The sequence below is a fragment of the Perognathus longimembris genome, chromosome 8 (assembly GCF_023159225.1).
Source record: "Perognathus longimembris pacificus isolate PPM17 chromosome 8, ASM2315922v1, whole genome shotgun sequence".
NCBI lineage: Eukaryota > Metazoa > Chordata > Mammalia > Rodentia > Heteromyidae > Perognathus > Perognathus longimembris.
Window position 1 is genome coordinate 22,752,545 of NC_063168.1, and position 21,869 is coordinate 22,774,413.

General features: G+C 38.9%; 1 non-coding gene across 1 annotated transcript; it reads left to right on the forward strand.

Annotated features, from left to right (window-relative positions):
• The first annotated feature begins 11,215 nt into the window (after positions 1 to 11,215).
• LOC125356984 lies at positions 11,216 to 11,322 on the forward strand. The gene has a single exon (XR_007212017.1). It is a non-coding gene; the product is annotated as a U6 spliceosomal RNA (small nuclear RNA).
• Positions 11,323 to 21,869: the final 10,547 nt, after the last annotated feature.

The window sequence follows — 21,869 nt, forward strand, 5'->3', positions numbered from 1 at the left end:
TCTGGCACCATTGGCCCACATCTGCTCAGCATGCTCCATTCTGTGTTTACGTGCTGCTCACGATGGGATCCAAATTCTAACAGGCCATCCAGTGCCACATTAACTTTTCATGAGGAAAGCTCATGTGCGTGTGCATGTGTCTGCACTCGTGGATTTTGGGGGAATGAGGAGGAATTGAAGTCATAGTTGACAACATATGAAGCTTTTAGATGTGTCACAGCTGCTACAACTGGCATCCATCCCCTGCCCAAGGAATTCTGGGACGACACGTCTTTTTAAGAAGTCCATTTTCACAGTGCACTTCAGCCTCTCAGAATGCTCTCTTGAAGTGCAAAGTCAATCCTAGGTCACTATTTCAATGTCGTTTCCTTTCTACTAAATCCTACTTTCAAGAAAATTCCTGCTATGGTTCACTGGTGTTTAACCTATCATATAATATCCAGGTTTACTGTGTTAGAAGAAGCAGAACAGTATTAAGCTTTTCCCACAAGCCTGTGATTGCATTTGACCTAGTAACCTGTATTAGATTAACATTTATTCTACAACTGCACAGCAAGCCCTGCACCTTGGCGAGCTGCAGTTTATAGAGGACACTAACCATTTTTACAAGTGGAACAGGAAAAGGGAATTGAATCTGAGGGAGTAATTCCAAGCAAGTACGTTGCTGGAGCAGTTAAATTGTTTATACGAGGAGTAGGGGAATTACTTCTGACTGACCTCTCTTTTTATCTGCTTAAAAGACAAAGTGCAGGTCTCCCTAGGCAGGACATACTCTGGGGAATGCAGCTTTAAGATGTATAGGAGCCATGGGGTCCCCACCATCCACCAATAAGGAGTTGCTTCAAAGGCAAGGCAAGGCAGGAATGTAAACAAAGTAAAGTTACTGGAATAAGGATGTTTTAACAGTAGCCAGAGTTCAAATGTTTTCCCTTCACCCCCATGCAGGTCCCTCCAGGTCAGGTGGGCCAGGAGAGAAACACAAGTTCACAATGAAAACAGACTTTTCAATCACAGGGATTCTGATGAAAAGGCCTCTTGATTTTCTTTAGCCACAAGCTCAGTATGCAGTAGACTCATTAAGGAACATGTCAGGCTTTGAGGGAGACGAAAGAATGACAAGGGATTAAATGAAGCAATTGTTTGGGACCAAAAATAAAAATTAGAAGTTGAATCCATGAGGAAGCAATTACCAGGAAATAAAAAGCAGTACTGAGAACCCGCCCAACATAACAATGGGAAGGAGAGGCCACCCCATATTATATGGTATCATACAATGAAACCCAATTTATTAGTTCAGGGAAGGTTAGATTCTGCAGCACACCAGCTATAGTGGCTGGGAGCTGTCCCCCAAATGGAATCTGAGGGGACACTGCGTCTAAGTGGACTCCTCTAGGGAAGTCCAGTTGCTCCTTGGAAGGAAGGACAAAATAGACCAGTAAAGGAAAAACAACTTGAAAATAACACAGAGTGCTGATGTATTTCTGTTCACATGCACATAATCATCTCCCCTTCCATGGACAAAAAGAAGAGAGAGATGGAATATAATCATTCCACAACTCCAAGATCATAATGCAGTAATTTGGTCAGTAAGTTGTCAGTGGAATCTCCAGAAGCTTCTCTGTACTCAGCTGAGCTCATTAGGGTTACTTTAACAAAGAACTGGTTTTAAAAATGTAATTACCTAGATCTTTCTCCAAATACACTGAACTGAAGTCAGCCCAGACAAGGAGTTAGGCTTCCATTTTTAACTGTTCTTTCAGGTGCTGCTAATGAACCTTGAATTCCCCATAGCAGGAGAAACCCTGTAACAGAGGGTCTGATAAGACCAGGCATCAGCTAGATCTTAAGCATGGCTGTTTAAACCCAGCAGCACAGCAATGGCTGACCCGGTTCTATTTAGCAATCAGCTCAATTAAAGGTTGGTGAAACATTTACTCCTACACCACAATCAATAGGTGCAATTCTGACTGCAAATGTCATGGAGTACCATGCCTCTGAAGATGCTGACCCTCCAACATTTTCTTCCCATCATCTATACAGAGAGATGGGACATGATCTGGAGATTTGATTGAAAACTCTCTTATTTGGCCAGCCTCCTCTACTCAAAGGCAGGCCTTTTGTAGCTATTTTGCTCAGAACAATTTAAGCTATTTGCTCAAATTCCCTAGAAGGAACATGAATAAATTCTACAGGCACCATCCTAAAGGGGTTGATTTTTTTTCTTTTTCCAATTTTGTTTTCTTTTCTTTTGGAAAGGCAAGGCGAAAGGAAGGACAAGTCAGCAGAGTTCAAGGGAGAAAAAAGAGACATAAAGAAGATGCACCTGGGAATTTTAAAAGCAGCATGAGTGAGCTCTGAGGCTGGATAAGAATGGAATCTGCCCTGGGGATGCCACCTACAAACAGGCTGAGCACAGGGAGAAAGCGGTTCAGCTAGAGCAGCATCTGTCAATACGATGATCACCAGGGTGAAAACTCGGTGTGTTCAAATGCCCTACTTTTAAGCCCCTCCACTCAAGTAGGTGATCAAGGGAGATTCCAGACAGCCAAAGGAGACAGCTAAATGTAAAGGATGAAATATGATCCCCTTCCTTGCCTCACCTGCCAGGGAAACTTTGAGCTTTCACCTTATTCTCTCGCCTGGGGTGTTCAGAGAAAGAGAATGAGACAAAAGAAGGCAGGTTTTGAGGAAGGTAATCCTGCAGCCAACAGGGTAAAGGAACTCTTTCACCCAAGCTCATGTTAATTCCCAGGTATTTTAATTCTATAGGTAACCTCACCCTAGCTAGCTTGCCACTTTGGGAGAGAAAAAAAGTGGAAGAAACTTGCAAAATATAAACTTTGGTGCTAGAATAGAGCAAAATGCTTTCAACATGAATCTTTATGAGTTGCATTACTTTTAAATCATACTGCGGATTGATTTCTAATGACATCTTATGTGCCACAAAAGGGTAAGCACAGTTCAGGACCCATTTATATCTCTATTCGGAGGTTTCATTTTTTTCCTTCTTTCTTTCTTCGTTTCTTTCTTTTTTTTTCTTTCTTTATTGATAGCTCTGGAGTTTGAATTTGGCTTTATGTGTGCTAGACCAGCACTTCCCTGCTCCAGCCATGCCTCCAACCTTTGTCTCTTTAGTGAGTTTTGCCTGGGCCAGCCTAGAGTATGGGCTTCCGGTTTATCCTTCCTATACCACGCCTAGCTTTTTCTATGAAGTTAGTGTTGGAACCTAATCCTCCTGGTCTCAGCACCTGTCTCACACATGCACCCAAATATACCCATGTGTACACAGTTATGCTGTTGACAAGCAATCGTGATGGTGTGACAAAGAAACAGAATTTAAAAATTCACATTGGAAAAGGCTGTGTTGATTATCTACTATTCCACCCCTTCATTTTACAAATGAGAAAACTAAGCCTATGAGGAAGAGAGAGTGCCCGAATCTGGGCCGGAAGCCCTTCTCTAGTTCCCTGCCTGGTGTCTGCACAGTGCCACATGGACTCCATGATGAAGTGGGTTGGAAAACATGGCCTCTAATGTCACCCCATCAGTATTAGGGTGCATCATAAAGCATCCAGAGGAGCTTTTCTATACCGTGTGCAGAATTTCAAGTTGTCTGCTGTGTATAATGCATCCATTTAGCAAGAGTGTCTAGTATTAATTACCTTTGTGAGACACAATATGGCATCATGCAGCTTTGGAATCTGTACCCTTCATTAACCGTTTCCCCATTAACCTTGACTGGAATCACATTCCCACTCTAACTGGTAAGATGTGTTCTATTTGTAAGCACTCCCATTTTCTCTTTGAAACCATTCTCATATTCTTATTTCATTGTAAATGGTCCTACTTGCAATAAAGTGCCATTGAACGTATTTACTCTTTGCTGCTTAATTTTGTCCTCTTGGAAGGAGACAGATGTCAGCTCCAACAGTAGTTAATATACCTTTGAGCACACACTGTGACCTTTCTCCAGCTTATGCCTGACTTCATTCTCAGATCTCATTAAACAGCAGAAATTATCTTTGGAAAGAGCAAAACCCGAATGTGCAGGTTTTGTGCTCAGCTATAGAGAAGAATTTGATTTAGATGGCTCTACAATGGCACGCATGTAGAAAATAAAAGAGAGGATGAAACTCTTAGATAAAATGAACTGTTCTCTCCACAGCCCAGGCAATGTGACATGTACCACCCTGGGCAGAGGGATTTGAATGGTTCTGTATGCCTGCCTATCCTATACCTTGTACATTAAAATAGGGGAATCCTTTATCAGTATGAGCTGGTTAACCTATGAATCAGACTTTGGAATTTACCAACCTCTAAAAGAGCACCGTGGAGTGGGGCAGGGCAAAGTGTGTTTTGTTTTGTTTTAGTGGAAAAAAAAGGAAAGAAACATACACTGTATGGTCTCCCTCATTGGGAATAATTAGTACACATCTAGAATAATCCTAGAAGATCACAATAGCTCAATATCTATGTCCATATGAATACATAAGATCATACTAAGTGAAATGAACTCCAAGCTATGGAAATAAGTGGTTTATCATTGTTGCTGTTATTTTCAAAATATCATGTGACATTATGCCCTTTTTCTTTTGGCTTTCTTTCCTGTGGTTTTATCCCTGATGTCACTGTAATGGATTTTCTTTTCTTTTTTAATTTTTATTATCAAACTGAGGTACAGAGAGGTTACAGTTTCATACGTTAGGCATTGGATACATTACTTGACTGTAATGGATTTTCAAACCCTGGATATTTTATATACATGTATTGGAACTAGGGAAGGGAAAGGAAATATCAAAATTGAGAGACAAAGGATAAAAAAAAGACAAACCAATGCAACAGTAATACTTCCAAAACTATATGGTGTAAACGAACTGCAGAACTCATGGAGGGGAGGGAGATGGGGAGGAAGGAAGGTTGGGGAGAAATAAAGGAGGAGGTAACAAGTTGGATAAGAAATGTATGCACTGCCCTACATATGAAACTGTAACCTCTCTGTACATCACTCTGACAATAAAGAAATGAAAAAAAAAGATAATTATAAAAAAGGAAGAGAAAAGTTGAAAAAGATCAAGGAATCGATAAAATCAGGAGTGACACTAAAGAGAAATGACTCAAAGAAGGGGATACTGAAGGGTAAAGAGAATGATAGGATGGCACACATAATTACACACACACACACACACACACACACACACACCTGAATACAGAAAAATGAAACCCACCAAATGCTATTAGAAAAAAGAGAGAAGGAGAGAAAGGAGGAATGGGAAAATGGTAAAGGAGGTAAATTTATTCAAAGTACACTGTGTACATATATGAAAATATCACAATGGGACTATCTCACACTAAGGATACATATAAACTCAAAACAATGTAGTTCCATTAGCCCACTTATTAAAGGGTGGTTGTTTCTTAGAGGATTTGTTATTGTGGGGTTTAATTTTTTGAGCTCTAGGTGTATTTTAGATATGAGACCTGTGTCTGTTGTATGGCTAGTGAAGATCTTCTCCCAATCTGTGGGCTTTCTATTTATCCTGCTAGCTATGTCCTTTGCCATGCAGAAGCTCTGACATTTACTGCAATCTCAATTATCCAGCCTTTCTTTGATTTGTTGTGTTTCTGGGTCTTTATTAATAAACTTTTGACCTGTGCCAAGGAGCACTAGTGTATGCCCTATTCTTTCCTGTAATCCTTTCAGGGTATCTGCTCTTACCTCGAGGTCTTTGATCAGTTTGGAATTGATTCTGGTGCAGGATGATATATAAGGATCTAATTTCAGTATTCTACATGTGTATAACCAATTCTGCCAGCACCGTTTGTTGAAGAGGCTGTCTTCCATCTGATGATTTTTGCTCCCTTATCAAAGATTAGGTGGCCAGCCATAGGTCTGTGGGATCATATCTAGGTCTTCAATTCTATTTCATTGTTCATGTGCCAGTACCAAGCTGTTTTTATAGCTATAGCTTTATAATAGAGTTTGAAGTTTGGTGATGATATTCCTCCAGCACTGCTTTTCCTGCTAAGTATTGTTTTTGCTAGTCAGGGTCTTCTATTATTTCATATGAATTTTTGGATTGCTTCTTCTATTTCATTAAAGAATGTTGTTTGGATATTGCTAAATATCGCATTGATTTATAGATAACTTTTGGCAGTATCGCCATTTTCACAATGCTAATCCTCCCAATTCAGGAGCATGGCAGGTTTTTCTACTTTCTTAAATCTGCTTTAAAAATCCTTTGTCATGGGCTGGGGATATGGCCTAGTGGCGAGAGAGCTTGCCTCATATACATGAGGCCCTGGGTTCGATTCCCCAGCACCACATATACAGAAAATGGCCAGAAGTGGCGCTGTGGCTCAAGTGGCAGAGTGTTAGCTTTGAGCAAAAAGGAAGCCAGGAACAGTGCTCAGGCCCTGAGTTCAAGGCCCAGGACTGGCCAAAAAAAAAAAAAATCCTTTGTCAGGTTTTTAAAGTTTTCATTTGGGGGCCTTTCACCTCTTTGGTTAATTCCTATGTATTTGGGGTGGGGAGGGGACTCAGGCAATTACAAAATGAGTTGCTTTTCTGATTTCGGCTTTGCTCTTCTCATTTTTGGAATACGGAAAAGCTACTGATTTTTGTGAGTTAATTTTATACCTTGCTACTTTGCCGAAGTTTTGGATCAGCTCAAGTAACTTGGGAAAGGAGACGTGGGGTTCATTGAATACAGGATCCTGTCATCTGCAAAGAGGGAGAGTTTTACTTCTTTCCCTATTTGGATCTCATTTATATTTGCCTCTTGCCTTATTGCTCTGGTAAGAATTCCAATACTACATGGAAGAGAAATGGGGAGAGTAGACATCCTTGTCTCATTCCTGAGTCTAGGGGAAATAGTTTTAATCTTTCACCATTAAGTATATGCTAGCTGTAAGTTTGTTATATACAGTCTTTATTTTTTGAGGAATGGTCCATGGATTCCTAGTTTCTTCAGAGCTTTCATCAAAAAGGGGTATTGGATCTTATCAAATGCTTTTTATGTATATATTGAGATGTTCATGGACACAGTATTTTTAATTGAGCTCATGGTAAAGAACAAACACTGCATTCCCAGACTCCCTTGCAACTGGACATGGCCATATAGCTAAGTTCTGGACAAGTGAACATGATGATAAAAAGATTCAACATCCATATTGTCTTCATAAATGATGAGGGCTCCTTTACCTCCTTCTTACAGTTTTTTCTTTGGTCACTAATATGTATAGGCATGTCATTTTGAATTATTCATATGACAGCAACATCCTAAAGATGGAAGAAACCAACAACAACAAAAAAGATCTTTAATACAACTTGATACAACAGAGTTACATGCCAATCCTAGACCACTTTCTGTTTGCTTTGAGAAATAGAATTGATCAACTTTTGTTTAGAACTCTGTTTTATGTAGGTGACCATTTATGCTAACAATGTTGGAATCAAAAGAATGTCACTTCAATCTCAGTATTTCTTCACCTACAAAAATCAGTCATCCCCATGGATCAATCAAGTTCCAGGGAAAACCCAGGTGTGAACAACACCTAGCATCCTCAATCTAACCGTTACTTCTCATTATGCAGGGAGGAGCCAATGGAATAAGGCCATTCTAGACAACTGTGTGGCTAAGTTCCTCTCCACTCTGTTTTTGCTATGCTTTATTAGCCTGTTGCTACTGTTTGCCTCTAGAACCAGTTGTCATTGCTAGGCCTCAATGTTCCATACTTACAGAGGACCTAAGCACACACTAACCACTGATGAAGATGACCTTCAAAGATGAAGCCAAAACTCCATGTCCTTGTTTCATCTTTGTATAGCCCTTATACTGTCAATAAGAGGGTTGTACCAATCCCTATGCTATAAAAATAATATTTTTTAAAGTCTGTAGCTTTAAAAGGACCATTTTTAAATTACACTTTTAAGAACACGTGGTAAAAAAGAAAAAACTCATGGCTTTCTCAGATCCATTCACTAAGTCTTAAACAGATGTAATGTCTCAAAAAGGGGTGTATTGTATACTTAGAAACTTGATCCTCTGTATTAAATGTGTTGGATAAAAGTTCCTGGGCTGAAGGCAAAAGCTGGAAACCAGTCACCTTCACTCTGACTCACCAACTAACTTCTCCCTTCCCTTTCATCATACCCATATTGGTAGATTACAGGGTATTTGTTCTGCAAGAAATCTTAGAGGTCATTGGACCTAGTGATGCTTCTTGTTTTTTTTTGTTTTTTTTTTCTTTCTCAAATTTTTATTATCAAACTGACGTACAGAGTGGTTACAGTATCATACGTTGGGCATTGTGCTTCTTGTTTTTAAAGCAAAGTTATTCCACAAAAGTAAAGTCTATACAAATGCTAGTATAAACAGAATTTTTAAGTATTTACTTTTTAAATTCAAATATGATAAATATATAATGTCATATTATGTTACTGACACCTCAGACACTAATTTGATGCATATGAAAACTTTAAATGATCACAATCATATTATTCTCTGCATCCAATTTATTATTTTCTTTTGGTTTGGTTGAACAATATATTTATTCATCTGGCTAAATAGTTGCAAATGGTCATCATTTTTGTTCTGTTTCAAAAACAAATTCCCTTACAACTTGGGTTTCTGCTCAACTCAATTCATCCAGAAGCTTGAATGAGAAATAGTAGGGAATATCTGTTTCAAAGTTGAGTTGTTACTGACACCTAATAAATTTTTTTCATTTCTCATCATAAGCTCAAAATAGAAGCATCCACTGTAATCCTACTGTGATGCTTTCAAGATGGAAGGAAGTCAGTTGTGGGTACACAAGTAAGTCTCATGACATGAAGAAGCAAACACAAATGAACTTGATAAAGCATTTAGGAAAGCAGATGCAAATGTACCATGGTCACAATCTCATTTGTGCAATTTTATGTCAGTGGAGACATGTAGAAAAAATGTTAGGGGGCTGGGAATGTGGCTTAGTGGTAGAGTGCTTGGCTAGCATGCATGAAGCCCTGTGTTCGATTCCTCAGCTCCACAAACACAGAAAAAAAACAGAAGTGGGAGCTATGGCTCAAGTGGCAGAGTGCTAGCCTTAAGCAAGAAAGAAGCCAGGGACAGTGGCCATGCCCTGAGTCCAAACCCTATGACTGGCAAAAGAAAAAGAAAAAATGTTAGAATTTCTAGCCAGTGTGGTACACCAATATTCCTCATCAAATATGTACACCCAGATGGCAAGATTTTATTCTGATGCTCATTCCAAATAAACATAGCAGCACATTTTAATATGTTAATGTTCATAGATATGCCTTTAAATGTGTAATAAACCACACCTAAATATATGTTGTTTTTATGGCTGTGTTTTAAAATAGTTTTAAAAATGTGTTGTTTAAGAAGAATTCAATTGAAAACTTGACAGAAACTCATGGAGTCCTTTATGGTGCTAGAGAATGGAACCTGAAAAATCACTCATGAGGTTCAGGTAAAGATCTTAAGTTCAAACAAGTAAATATGGTTGCTTGAAGCCATTGGGGAAGGTGAAGACAGAATCACAGGAAAGTCTTATGACTCCTATTCCAGTCCTAAGGTTTGGCAGACCAATCTACTTGTACGGAAAGCTATGCCTCTAACATCTCTCATCCAAACAAAGATTCTAAGAGGATTCAACCCTCAGGCTTCCTAAGCCCATCTAGATAGACTAGTCCTTTTAAGACTATAAATATTAAAGCTGTCACAATCCCTAAAATTACAGAAATATTAAGCACTCTATCAAGCACTCTATATTTACACTCTCTTCATGTATAACTTTCTAGAGATGAGTAGGCTGTAAACTGCTTGTAGCTTAAGGTGGATATTCCTTTTGATATGCGTGAATAGCTAGGGTTACAAGCATGAACCACTGGTACCCAATGAAGTCTGACATTGCTTAAATCCATAGTCCCTTATATTAAAACATGTTAGATCTTCAAACCATTTAGTTTTCTAGGATTTCAATAATAAAATAACACAATTTAAAGAGAATAAAGTAGCACAAATATTTAACAAAAACAAATTTTTTATTGCCATTCTGGAGGATAGAAATGCAAAATTAGTATATGCCAGCAGAGTTAGTTTCATTCTGGAATTATACTCCTTGGCTTATAGCTGGCCATTGTCTTCCTATTCCTTCACGTCACCTTTACTATTTGTGTGTCTATGTTCTCATCTCCTCTTCTTATACCAAGTATGAGAGCTTATATGGTTTGAAACTTGACTATCCCCCAAAGGCTCATTAGCTAAAATAAAGTTTGTTTTCCCAAAGTGGCAGTAATAGTAGATATAGAAGCATTTTAAAAGTGGGGACTAGGGAGAGGTATATATGTAAATAGGCCATGTGCTTCAAGGTGAATGATAAGCCTCCCCACACACACACACAGATGGACGCACACACACACACACACACACACACACACACACACACGTCTTCTTTTTCATTTCCAACTCATAAAGTTTTTCTGTATCATGCCGTCCCACAATAATGTACTGAAATACCACAGTCCCAAAGCAATGAGTTAATTCATGGACTAGATTCTTTACATTTTTAGTACAAATAAACCTTTTATCTTTATAAACTGATTATCTCCGGGATAGAGTACTGACTAACATAAGAGCCCATAAAATGACATAATTTTAAAGGCCCAAAGTCACACTGAATTACTGGAGGTTGGGAGCTCAACTTATAAATTTAGAAGAGATACAATTCAACAAGTAAAAAGCATATTGTTAAGTTGGAATAGTCAAATTCCTTTAAAGTGATGAGGTACAAGGACCAAAATGGTAACATTCTGTGTGTGTGTGTGTGTGTGTGTGTGTGTGTGTGTTCCATCTTTTTCTCTCCCTCTCTGGTGTATATGGTCTTAGAGACTCCAAAAGAGAGAGTGGGTTTGAACTCTTCATTTAATACTTTGGTGCTGATTAGAAATGTAGGAGTCAGGAGAAAATCAGAAAGATCTGAAAATATTAAGTTTTTGGCACCTTTTCCGGATTTAGTACACTGGTCATGAATATTCTTTTTTTAATGGTTTAGAGTAAGAGGGTGTCTTTTGAATGCTAGTAGGTTCAATAGTTTGATAATCCACAGACAACTTAAGCTCTGTGGAAATTTAGGCTTCTAAATAAACATTGGTGAATAAACTATATTTGTCTATAAACAAAAAGCTAAACCAGGTGAATAAAAACGACAAAAGGTGCTCACTTCGGCAGCACATATACTAAAATTGGAACGATACAGAGAATATTAGCATGGTCCCTGCACAAGGATGACACGCAAATTTGTGTAGCGTTCCATATTTTTTTTATGACTGACTTTGCCTTGAGTCTCAGAAGGAACTTTGAACATAAACTTTTGAATAATTCTGGAATTGTTAAGACTGGGGATTCTTCAATGTATGGACTGCATCTAGCATTATAAGATGGACTCATGAATTTGAGGAGTCATGAATCAAGTGTTATGGTTTTTTTAAGAAAAAGGACAAAGGATCCTATCATTAAAATGGAGAGACTGTAGCAAGATAGACAGATATATGATTACTCTACATGAAGGATTTTCAAAGGCACTCATTAAAAAACACAAATGATAAAGAGTAACATAAAATTTTGTACCCAATGTCTGATAATGTCTGATGATATACAGTGTTACAGGTTAAACACACACACACACACACACACACACAATTGGTAAATGCATAATTCAGTGAGGAAATTGTTCCCCATTTATTATCTAGAGTCAGCAGTGAAGCTTCTAGCCTTTTCTACACGAATGAAAAGTTTTGTACTCACACTGCTGAGGCAAGCGTAGAGAGGGCGCTAGAATCATCTACCATTCAAAAGCTCCTTTCTTCTCACAAATTAGGACTTGATAGGTGATAATTCAAGATACTATTTGAGATGGAAGTACATTTATTTAGATCATACGTCCTCCAAACTTTAATGCCAAGTCAATCCAGAAGAACTTTGGTTTTCCTATACTCATCTATACCTAAGCCTGGCATTTCTTCCTTTCACATTCCTCCAGGAACAAATGTCTGGTGTCTAATGTCCTATTCCCAGAAGCATCGTTTCAAATCAAGTGATAGACTCTACCAATAGAGCTGCTGCTCAACCCTATCCACCTTAAACTATATTTCTCTAATTTACATCAGCTTATTTCTTGCTTATTGAACCTTCAATGGCTATCTATTTCATCTCTTTCAAACTTGTCTGGGGACCCAAGACAAGGACCCAGGAACCCTGCTAACCCTGTTTTGTTTTGTTTTTAATCACTGTTTTCAATAGAACTTTAAGTCATGTCTCCCCTTTACTTAAAATTTATGATAATAAATTAAAATTATGATAATAATTAAAACTAAGGCTTCTTATTTTGTCTTTATTCTTCAGTGGTGCGGAGACTCAAATTCAGTGTTATGTTTGCTAGGCAGGTGCTCTACCACTTGGTCCATACCTACAGCCCCCTCTCTATCTTAGATACTGTTATAACAACTTCCCTTTTGCCTTCCCAAATACAACTTCTCTTCTATAATCAAAATGAAATATTTTCTGTTTTTGGAGTGTTTTTAAAATATTTTCCCAGCACATGATTTCTCCATGGCACATAGCACAAATGCTTTCATTCAAATAATTAATTCAATAATTCAATAATTTAATTCAAATAATGGCTCTCTCACAAATATTCTGAAAGATGCTTGAGACAGAGGTAGATATGATTTGACCTTTTTAAAAATTATTTACTTATTAGTTGTCAAAGTGATGTACAGAGGGGTTACAGGTTCATATATAAGGCAGTGAGTACATTTCTTATCCAACTTGTTACCTCCTCCTTCATTTTCCCCCACCTCGCCTTCCCCCTTTCAATGTGTTAGTTATACAGTTGGTTTACCCCAAATGGTTTTATAAGTATTGCTTTGAAATCTTTTGTCTTTTTATCCTTTTTTCTCTCAATTTTGATATTCCCCTTTCCTTCCCTAGTTCTAATACCAGTATATACAGTAGCCAGGGTACTCAGATGAGATACAGTGATAGCGGAGGTACAACCACAGAAAGAGAATACAAGAGAAACAACAACGACAACAAAAAGCTACAGTTTCACATGGCATATTGAAAATAATTACAACAATGATATAACATTTGTTTCCATAACATGGAGTTGATTTCACTTAGCATCATCTTATGTGTTCATAAGGGCATATGCTATTGGGCTATTATGACCTTCTGCTATGACTAGCCTAAACATGTACTAATTATTCCCTATGAGGGAAACCATAGAGTCCATGTTTCTTTGGGTCTGGCTCACTTCACTTACTATAATTTTTTCCAAGCCCTTCCATTTCCTTACAAATGGGGCAACTTCATTCTTTCTGATAGAGGCATAGAATTCTATTTCATTTCTTTTATAGCCAGTGATGTAGAGCACTTCTTCATATGTCTGTTAGCCACTCTCATTTGCTCTTCAGAGAAGTCTCTTTTTAGGTCTTTAGCCCACTTGTTGAGATGGCTGTTGGTTCTTTGAGAATTTTTTTGGAGGAATTAAATTTTTTGAGTTTGTGCATATTTTAGATATGAGGCCTTTGTCCATTGTATGCCTGGTAAAGGTCTTCTCCCAATATGTGGGCTTTCTGTTTATCTTGCAAGCTATATACTTTGCCATGCAGAAGCTCTGCAGTTTAATGCAGTCCCATTTGTCCAACCTTTCTTTGATTTGTTGCATTTCTGGGCCTTTATTAATGATTTGACCTTTTCCAGCTGGAGAAGTGGAACAGCAGAGGGAAGAACAGGCACCTCGCTGTGGAGTCATGTACAGGACACATACAGGAAGTAATGTTTAATACGGGTTAGAGATGGTGTGGGTCAGAAGGGGAATAAAGGTTTTCCTTTGTTATGTTTCTAAAATTATCCTTAGGCACTTGTACAAAGGGGTTTCAATTCAACATGTTAGTTTATGAGTACAGTGCATCTTGATCAATGTCACCCCTTTCATCATTCTCCCTTTTCTACCATGTCCTCAATGTTCCTAGTTCCATTTTCACACATATCCATTGAATATTATGACTGCCTTCACCAACTCTTCCTCTCTCCATTCATCTCCCTTCTCCCCTTGACCTCGCCTCCACTCCCGTGACACCACAGGGAATGAAGATTTTTCACGTGGAGTCTATATGCATTCCTCAAGTTACCTTAACAGGCACATTAGCATTTGTCAAAATATGAACTCCTGCAATGAGGACCCCAAAGGTTTCTTCCTGAGTGATCTATCTCTGATCTCTGTTGGGGAGGCTACTCATATATTTCTTCTAATAACTGTAGATCTAAGATTTAATTAATCAAATGTACCTTCAGAGGCATTCATGCAAGGGGTAGGTGTCACAGAAGGGCCAATCATGGGCTGGATTGAGAATAATGTGGCAGGTGAGGAAGGCTTGCAGGGGTAGTAGTGACAAGTGCCCTAGTAAAGTAGGCAATGTGTGCAGTTACAGTGTTTACACTGCCATGATGTCTTTCTACAGAAAATCTCAAAGCTTTATGTTGGCACTGTTGTCATATTATTTGTCAATTCCCAATTTCCATAACCTTGTCTGAATTTAGATCTAAAAAGGGCTGGCCCAAACTCTGATGCCTTGTGCAGAATTAAACGATGTGAGGGACAAATTAGCGAATATGTTAAGGACTTATTCAACCCAGTCATCCGTGTGGCTAGGCCTGATGTATATGCCTACATACACGTGTTCCTTCAAGAATCCCAAATTGGAAAAGTCCATTCTGCCTAGTAAGCAATTAGTATGATTTTAAAAATTCTGATGTCCCTTTAAATTTGGGTTCTGTGACACAAAAGGATTTTTTTCTATCTGCCTCTCTTTTGCTAGCTCTGATCTTTCTTTTTTTTTGTCTTTACTGTCAAAACATCATATTTTCAGGGTCACTGGAAGGCTTCAACCACATAATTCACAAAATTGACTGCCAAACAGCTTAACTTTCAACAACAAAAATAAACTCAAATTTACATTTCAGGGGAACATAAACTACTAAAGAAAACACAATTTGTACATTGAGGTTTTAGGGTTGATTTCCAAGACAGTGCATTCAACGTGGTGTGTGAATTTAGAATGATCCCTTTGTATTAGCTGGCAATCTCCTTCTAAGTAAAACCCTTCTCAATGAATTCAATAAAAGTATCTTTCACACTGTAATACACAGTCTCTAACGCTGATGCTAGAAATACCCAGACCTCAAACACAACAAAAATTTTCTCAATTTTGTATTTTTTATTTTCCTATTCATGTTGTTGGTAGTAATAAAAATTATTAGAGTATATGACAACATTTCTTTTCTTGAAAATGTTTCCCCATAAGGACTTGTATGTTCCCACCATCCCTGTCCTTGTTCCTAGCCAGTGAGTTTGGAAAGCCCATGGATTCTGAATTAATGATGATTTTAAAAAGAAGAAGAAGAAAGAGCCACGAATGTGCTCAACCTATTTTAAGCCCTCAACAGCTGCTTTCTGATTGGTCTTATAGGGAATAAAGAATAAGCACTCAGCCAATCCTTATCTCATTTCAGTTTTTAGCAAAACTTGTTGGATAAGAGCTGGCTTCCTTAAGAATAAAGGTAGACAGTGGGTTGGAGACAGGCTGGGGCAGGAATGGAGTCCTGCCATATTACAGAGCTTATTTATGACCCAGGGAGAAGAGAGAGTTGAGAGAACATAAATTCAGAAATCCACGAATCCTAGGGATAAATCTCACAGTCATCTCTCCCTTCACTCTTTGAATCAATAATAGCTGCAATCTGCATGACTTATTTTAAAGCTATACCTAATCCAGCACCCCTGAGATTTGAGAATCAGGGTTTATTCTTGGAGGAATCAAAGATCTTTAGAAAGCTGAGGTAAAATGGATGGTCACTTCCCTACAGCTCAGTGGGACAGCTGAGTGCTCTGCTTTGAACTTTATTACAGCATTCATCACACCATTGTAATTAACGTTTACTTCCCTCCCTCTCACTATCCCCCTCCCATTCTGGACTGTGAGATCCCCAAGGACAAGAATCACTTCTCAATCATTTTTCTACCCACAGTCCCAACTTGTCACAAAGAAAACTCACCACAATATTTGGTAAATGGATGGATTCTGGATGGATGGATGGATGGATTGAAGTATGCCATCCTGGAATCACAAAACCAAATGACTAAAACCAAATAACAACAGACTTATAAGAATACCTAAAACTTATCTCCAAATCATAGCCTATAAACGAAAATCTATGCTAAAAACTATTTTGAGGTATTTTAATACTCTAAGGAACTTCACTTGAAATTGTTTGCCTACTAACCAGAGGAAGGTTACTTTTGATTAGTTGTCCAATAAGATCCAAATATTTCCCAGATTTTTGACAGACTGGTGCTGAAAGGACAGAAAACTCTTTTCCCTCCAACATCAGGAGAGCTAAAAGAACCCCACAAGCCATGATCCTATAACCAGAGGCCTGCAGGGAGTGAGCTGGTTAGCAAAGAGATTATGATCATCTTGAACATTCATATGGTTAGTTTCACGTTGGTTACCCCTTGCTCATGACTCGGGGGAGTTCCTACATGAAAGGAGAGTCACCCATGCTCTAGCCACTCTGATGCCCCCGTAACTTCTATTAATAACCCTTGAGTAGAAAACTCAGGAAATCCAAGCATCTTTTGAAACGCAAAGTGCTTTTCAAATGGGAAAAGCATGGGAATCTCACTTTGCAACCCCAAATATAACTGGAAGTTATCTCTGGATACAACTAGTCGAACCACTCCTCTTCTCTCCAAGTCACCTACTGTATTCCTTCTCCCACGACCTATGCTTTAGTTCCCACCACCACAGCACATATTACAGACTTTATTTGACCTCTTCATGGCCCCCAGAACTACAAAGTGTTCTGACCTCTGATCTAAACACATCAATATTTATTGCTATTTATTTCCACCGTTACTTTTTGGAAAGGTTTCTCACGTTTCACTGTAGTCCAAAATTTGTCCCATGAATCTCAAGAAACCCAAGAGGGACAAACCCAGATGAGCCAACATATCAGCCACAGTTCCTCAAACTCCCCAAAGTCTACCTTCATTGCCTCCTGATCTGTGCATAGGGCCCCTCAGGTACTATAATTTAGTTGGAAAAATGTGGTTTCTATTAAGAAGAATTGCTATCTCATAATTTGAAAAGCTTTAGATTTTCATTTTTTCTTCCTCTTTTCCCCAACTTCAAATTAAATCTGCACTTTTTGTGAAGAAAACAAAACAAAAGCTTTTCCATGCCAAGAGAGGAGAAGCAAATGATGGTGTTATTAACCTAAGTGTGAGCTCACACTTCATCTCCACTACCCTGTGACTAAGGGGAAACGAACAATGGAGACATGAGGTCTAATCATGCTTTATTGGAAACACATCTGTGCAAATCCATGCTGGGAACATGTCTCCCATCTCCTCCACTCAGAAAATGGAAAAGGACCTCCCTGTGGCCTCATTTAAACTTCATATATATCTTACAAATGAATGGATCAGTGGAGGAAATGGAATCTGGAGAAACAGCCAGGACTAACAGGAAACTGTTACTAGAATGATTTCTAAGTGATATCTATCCAAATTTCAGGTGGGTAACACTTCTATCACAGAATTGAAGAGGACAGCTTCTTCCACCAACTCTTTTGAGTCATTCTGTGTCTCCTATAGAAGACTGTTTCATAGTCAAGAAACCCATAATATAGGAAGATAGAGGGGGGAAAAAAGACAGAACTTGGCAGGATATGTGACCTACTCAGTAACATGCGAATGGCCCATGTTAGTAAGGAAACCTTTCCTAACAACTCCATTAAATCAGACTCCAGCTACATCAAAGCCAGTTCACCACCATTTAGCATTTAATTGTTCTTTAAGTGCTTGGCATCTGGGGGCCTTATTTCCTTAACTACTTTCGAAGGCTTACTCAGGACAGAAACCATGTTTATATTTCCAGCACAGAGCTTGAGGGACCAGCACAAGGTCAAGGCTGGCCTATTGATTGATGACAAAGTGTGCCTCTCTTGACTTCATTGAGTAAAACAAGATTGGCCAGAAGTGATCAAAGCAATTATTTTATACTCGTGATAAAATTCCAGTGCCATATTAAATAAGAGATTTAATGAGAAAGTTTATATTGGAATACCCTTAGGGAAATTGACCAGAAGAAACTACCTTTTTGAATACATCATATAGTCCCTTTGGGCTCTTATATTTTTGTGTACATTTTAGACATTTGAGAACTTAATATTGTTCAAAGACATCACATTATTTCAATTATGTCTCCTTTGATTATAATGCTACCTCCCCCAACTTTAGAGTCATACTTTGGAGTAAATGTATTTGAAATGGTTTTGGAACAACTCCAATAACATTGTTATATGCCAACAAACTTGAACAATAACAAAAAGGAATTGAAAGTCACTAACTGTTTCTTCTAGTTCAGCTTCAAATTTCAGTGAGAAATTAAAAACAGGTTAAGCAAGCCAAGCATCAGTGACTGATTCCTGTAATTCTATCTACTTGGGAGGCTGAGATCAGGAGAATCCTGGTTTGAGGCTAGCCTGGACAGAGAAGTTACCTGGGTTGTATTTCAATGGAAAAAATCTAGATGGGCTGCCATGTGCCTGTCATCCTAGCTATGACATGAAGCCTAAAGTAGGTAGTCCAAGCACATGCCTGGGGAGGAAGTGAGATCCTATCTCAAAAATAATCAGCAAAAAGAGCTGGAGGTGTTGCTCAAGGGTAAAATGGCTAGCAAGTATGAGGTCCAAAGTGTAAATCCCAGTAATACACACACACACACACACACACACACATACACACACACACACACCAGCATGCTAAAAGATTCAGATTCTAAGACAGCACAGGTAGCAGCATAAAGTGAGCACAAAACCATAAAGGTCAAACACCATTACTTATAGGGGTACTTCCTTCTCCTCCAAATTCATGCAATCTGTAGGGAAGGACCCAAGAAAGAGTCTCAGTAGGAAACAAAGTCTAAATTTTACAATTTCACAAATTCGTCCCCTTTGGGAATGAAGATTGCAATCCATAGGTCTGAAACCAAAATAGAAAGATAGTGTGTCAATTTGCTAAGAATACTGTAAGTGGGTGGCTTACACTACGGAAATGTATTATTCCCGAGTTCTGCAGACTGAAAATCTAGTGTGACAGATAGTTGGTTCCTCATGTTCATACTTCCCTCCTAGGTTCTAGCATTTTCTGTTCATCTTGGATGTCCTCACCTTATGCAAGCATCATCCCACTCTTTATCTCCATCCTCACAGAGCAATCATCCACTGTGCTCGTCTGTTTCTGTGTGTAGATTCTCTATACTAAGAAGATGCCAGTTGTATTTGATTGATGGCTATCTTAACATGGTAATCTCTTCAAAACTCCTATTTCCCAAAAATGTCACATTCTGAGGTAGTATGCATTGGGACTCCAATCTATCTTTCAGGAGAAAGAATATGAGTTATCACATAGATGGCAGGAGCTGAAAAGCAAAGATCAGTGGTCAAGAGAACATTGTGTAGGGCCCAGAGACTTATAGAAAAAAAAACACCTTAAAAAATAAACCAGAAGCAATAGTCATAAGAGATTGTGATCTGGGCTAAGAATGTAACTCAGTAGTAGAACATCCATGTACAAGGCTCTGGGTTCAATTCACAGCACTAAAGAAAGAACAAAGAATAAAGAACAGAGCCATAGGTTTGTCCTTCTTGTCTTCAGTCTCCCCATCCCCATACTCATCTATCTTCAAGATGCTGCCAAGCTTCTTACTGCACAAAACCATGGCTGCTCCTCCATCATCTAGGGCCACCTCCTGTCACTGCTGAAGCATGGAATGTAAGGCTATTTACTAGACCAGCTGTCCATATTTTACACTTTCAGAAGCTCAAGCACAGTGAGAACAAAAGACATGTCATGCTCTCATTTGTCAAATATGTCTCAGTTCATTCCCATTTGTCTATCCTGCTCCTTGAGTCCTAACAGAAAGAAAACTCTAACCCAGAATCATTGAGAAAAATACAATCACTTCAGGGTAGACTGAGACTTCCCCTTTAGTCCAGTGGTATTCTCTAGGGTGAGTCTGGGTAGCACAAAACAAGCAGCAAGTGACTCCTGCTGCCTCGATAGGAATGATGCCACTTGGGTTACAGTTTCCTTCAGGCCAAGAGGCCCCATAGAGGAATCCCTGGATGCAAATGTGTAATATTGCAATGGTGAGCAGTTGGACAGGTGGGAAGGAGAAAGGAAGGAGGCTAATGGTTCACCTAGAGCACCACAATCCACGCACCGTATCAACAGCACATCTCCAGTGAACCCTAAGTGGAAATCTTCACTGATTCACCATCCGTGGGATAGAATCAAATGGTATACTAAGTGCACCAAGAACCAAGTCCAGAGGATCAGGAAGTCTTGGCAAATTGCTTGGCTACTTGTCATTCTATCTGTACACTCTTTGCTCCTTTCTCTTACTTTCTGCCTCTGCTTTGACCTCAGGCCTGCCATTTTTCTGGAACTCAAAATGATCACACAAGTACTGTTTCTGAACAGCTAATACATAGCCACCAAAAGCCTCACTCAGTGGCAATTTTAATCTAACTTCATCATGCAGTTAATGGCTTAGCATCACAGAGCAGAGGACAGAATAGCAATGAGAATCTCAGAAGAAATCAAGGTGTTTTGTAGTTATGTACATGGATGTCTCTGAACCTATAGCCTTTTAGCCTTACTCTTCTTTGTCACTTGTAGGGCTTGAACTCAGAGCCTAGACACTTTCTCTGAGTTTTCTGCACTCAAAGCTAGCACTCCATCATTTTGAGTCACAGTGCCACTTCTGGTTTTCTGATGGTTAATTGTGGATAGGCGTCTTGAAGACTTTCTTACTTGGGCTGACTTCAAACAGCAACCTTCAGATCTCAACCTCCTGATTAGGTAGGATCTGTAGGCTCACATCCGTATGTGAGCCACCAGCACCTGGATAAACCTATATACTTACAAGGTAGACAGTGTATGCTTCAGGCAGCCCCAGAGTAACATGTAGGGCAGCTGCACCCAGTATCTACCCTGGGTTAAGGCCAAGTCCAGCCAGAAGTCAATCAATACATTTATTGTCAATTCACCTGCTCCATAAAGGCTCAGGCATCACAGAAGAGATAAACTCTGTTCTGCTGACTGAGCTCCAGCACAGTGCCCATTCAGAGGCTGATAATTAGGCCAGCTAAATCTTTTAATCTCAAAATTGGAAAACACGACTTCACGTGGATCTGTAAATGTTAATGACCAATAAAACCAGACAGAGTACCACATTTGGTTCACTTTATTAATGTGCTATTTTAGATGAGCTGAAGTACAAAGAGATTCCATTATCCAACCAGAGAAGCCCTGTTCTGTGTGCATCAATTTATGCAATGTTTTTATGCAACTAGAAGCACAGATTCTTACTGTGTCTTTTCCTTGAAAGGCTCCGTGCTTTGTGGTTGTTGTTGTTGTTGTTGTTGTTGTTGTTGGATTTCAGTTCATTTGGCAGGGTCATTTGATTTGGATATATTAGCATATGGACATATGGCAAAGGGGCCATATGTAAAGTGGAATGGTCCTAGGAGAGGCCAAGTTTACTTTCCATCTCAGCTCAGCTCACACCATCATTGTTGTCTTCCAGAGCTTAGATCTCTGCCTCTTCTTGCTCAGTCATCTACAGTCTTTCAATCAATCCTGTATTCGTTTACTTGTTCCACAACAAAATTTAATTACTGCCCTTAACAGACATCCAGGGACTGCACATTTAAAAATTCAATCCACAATTG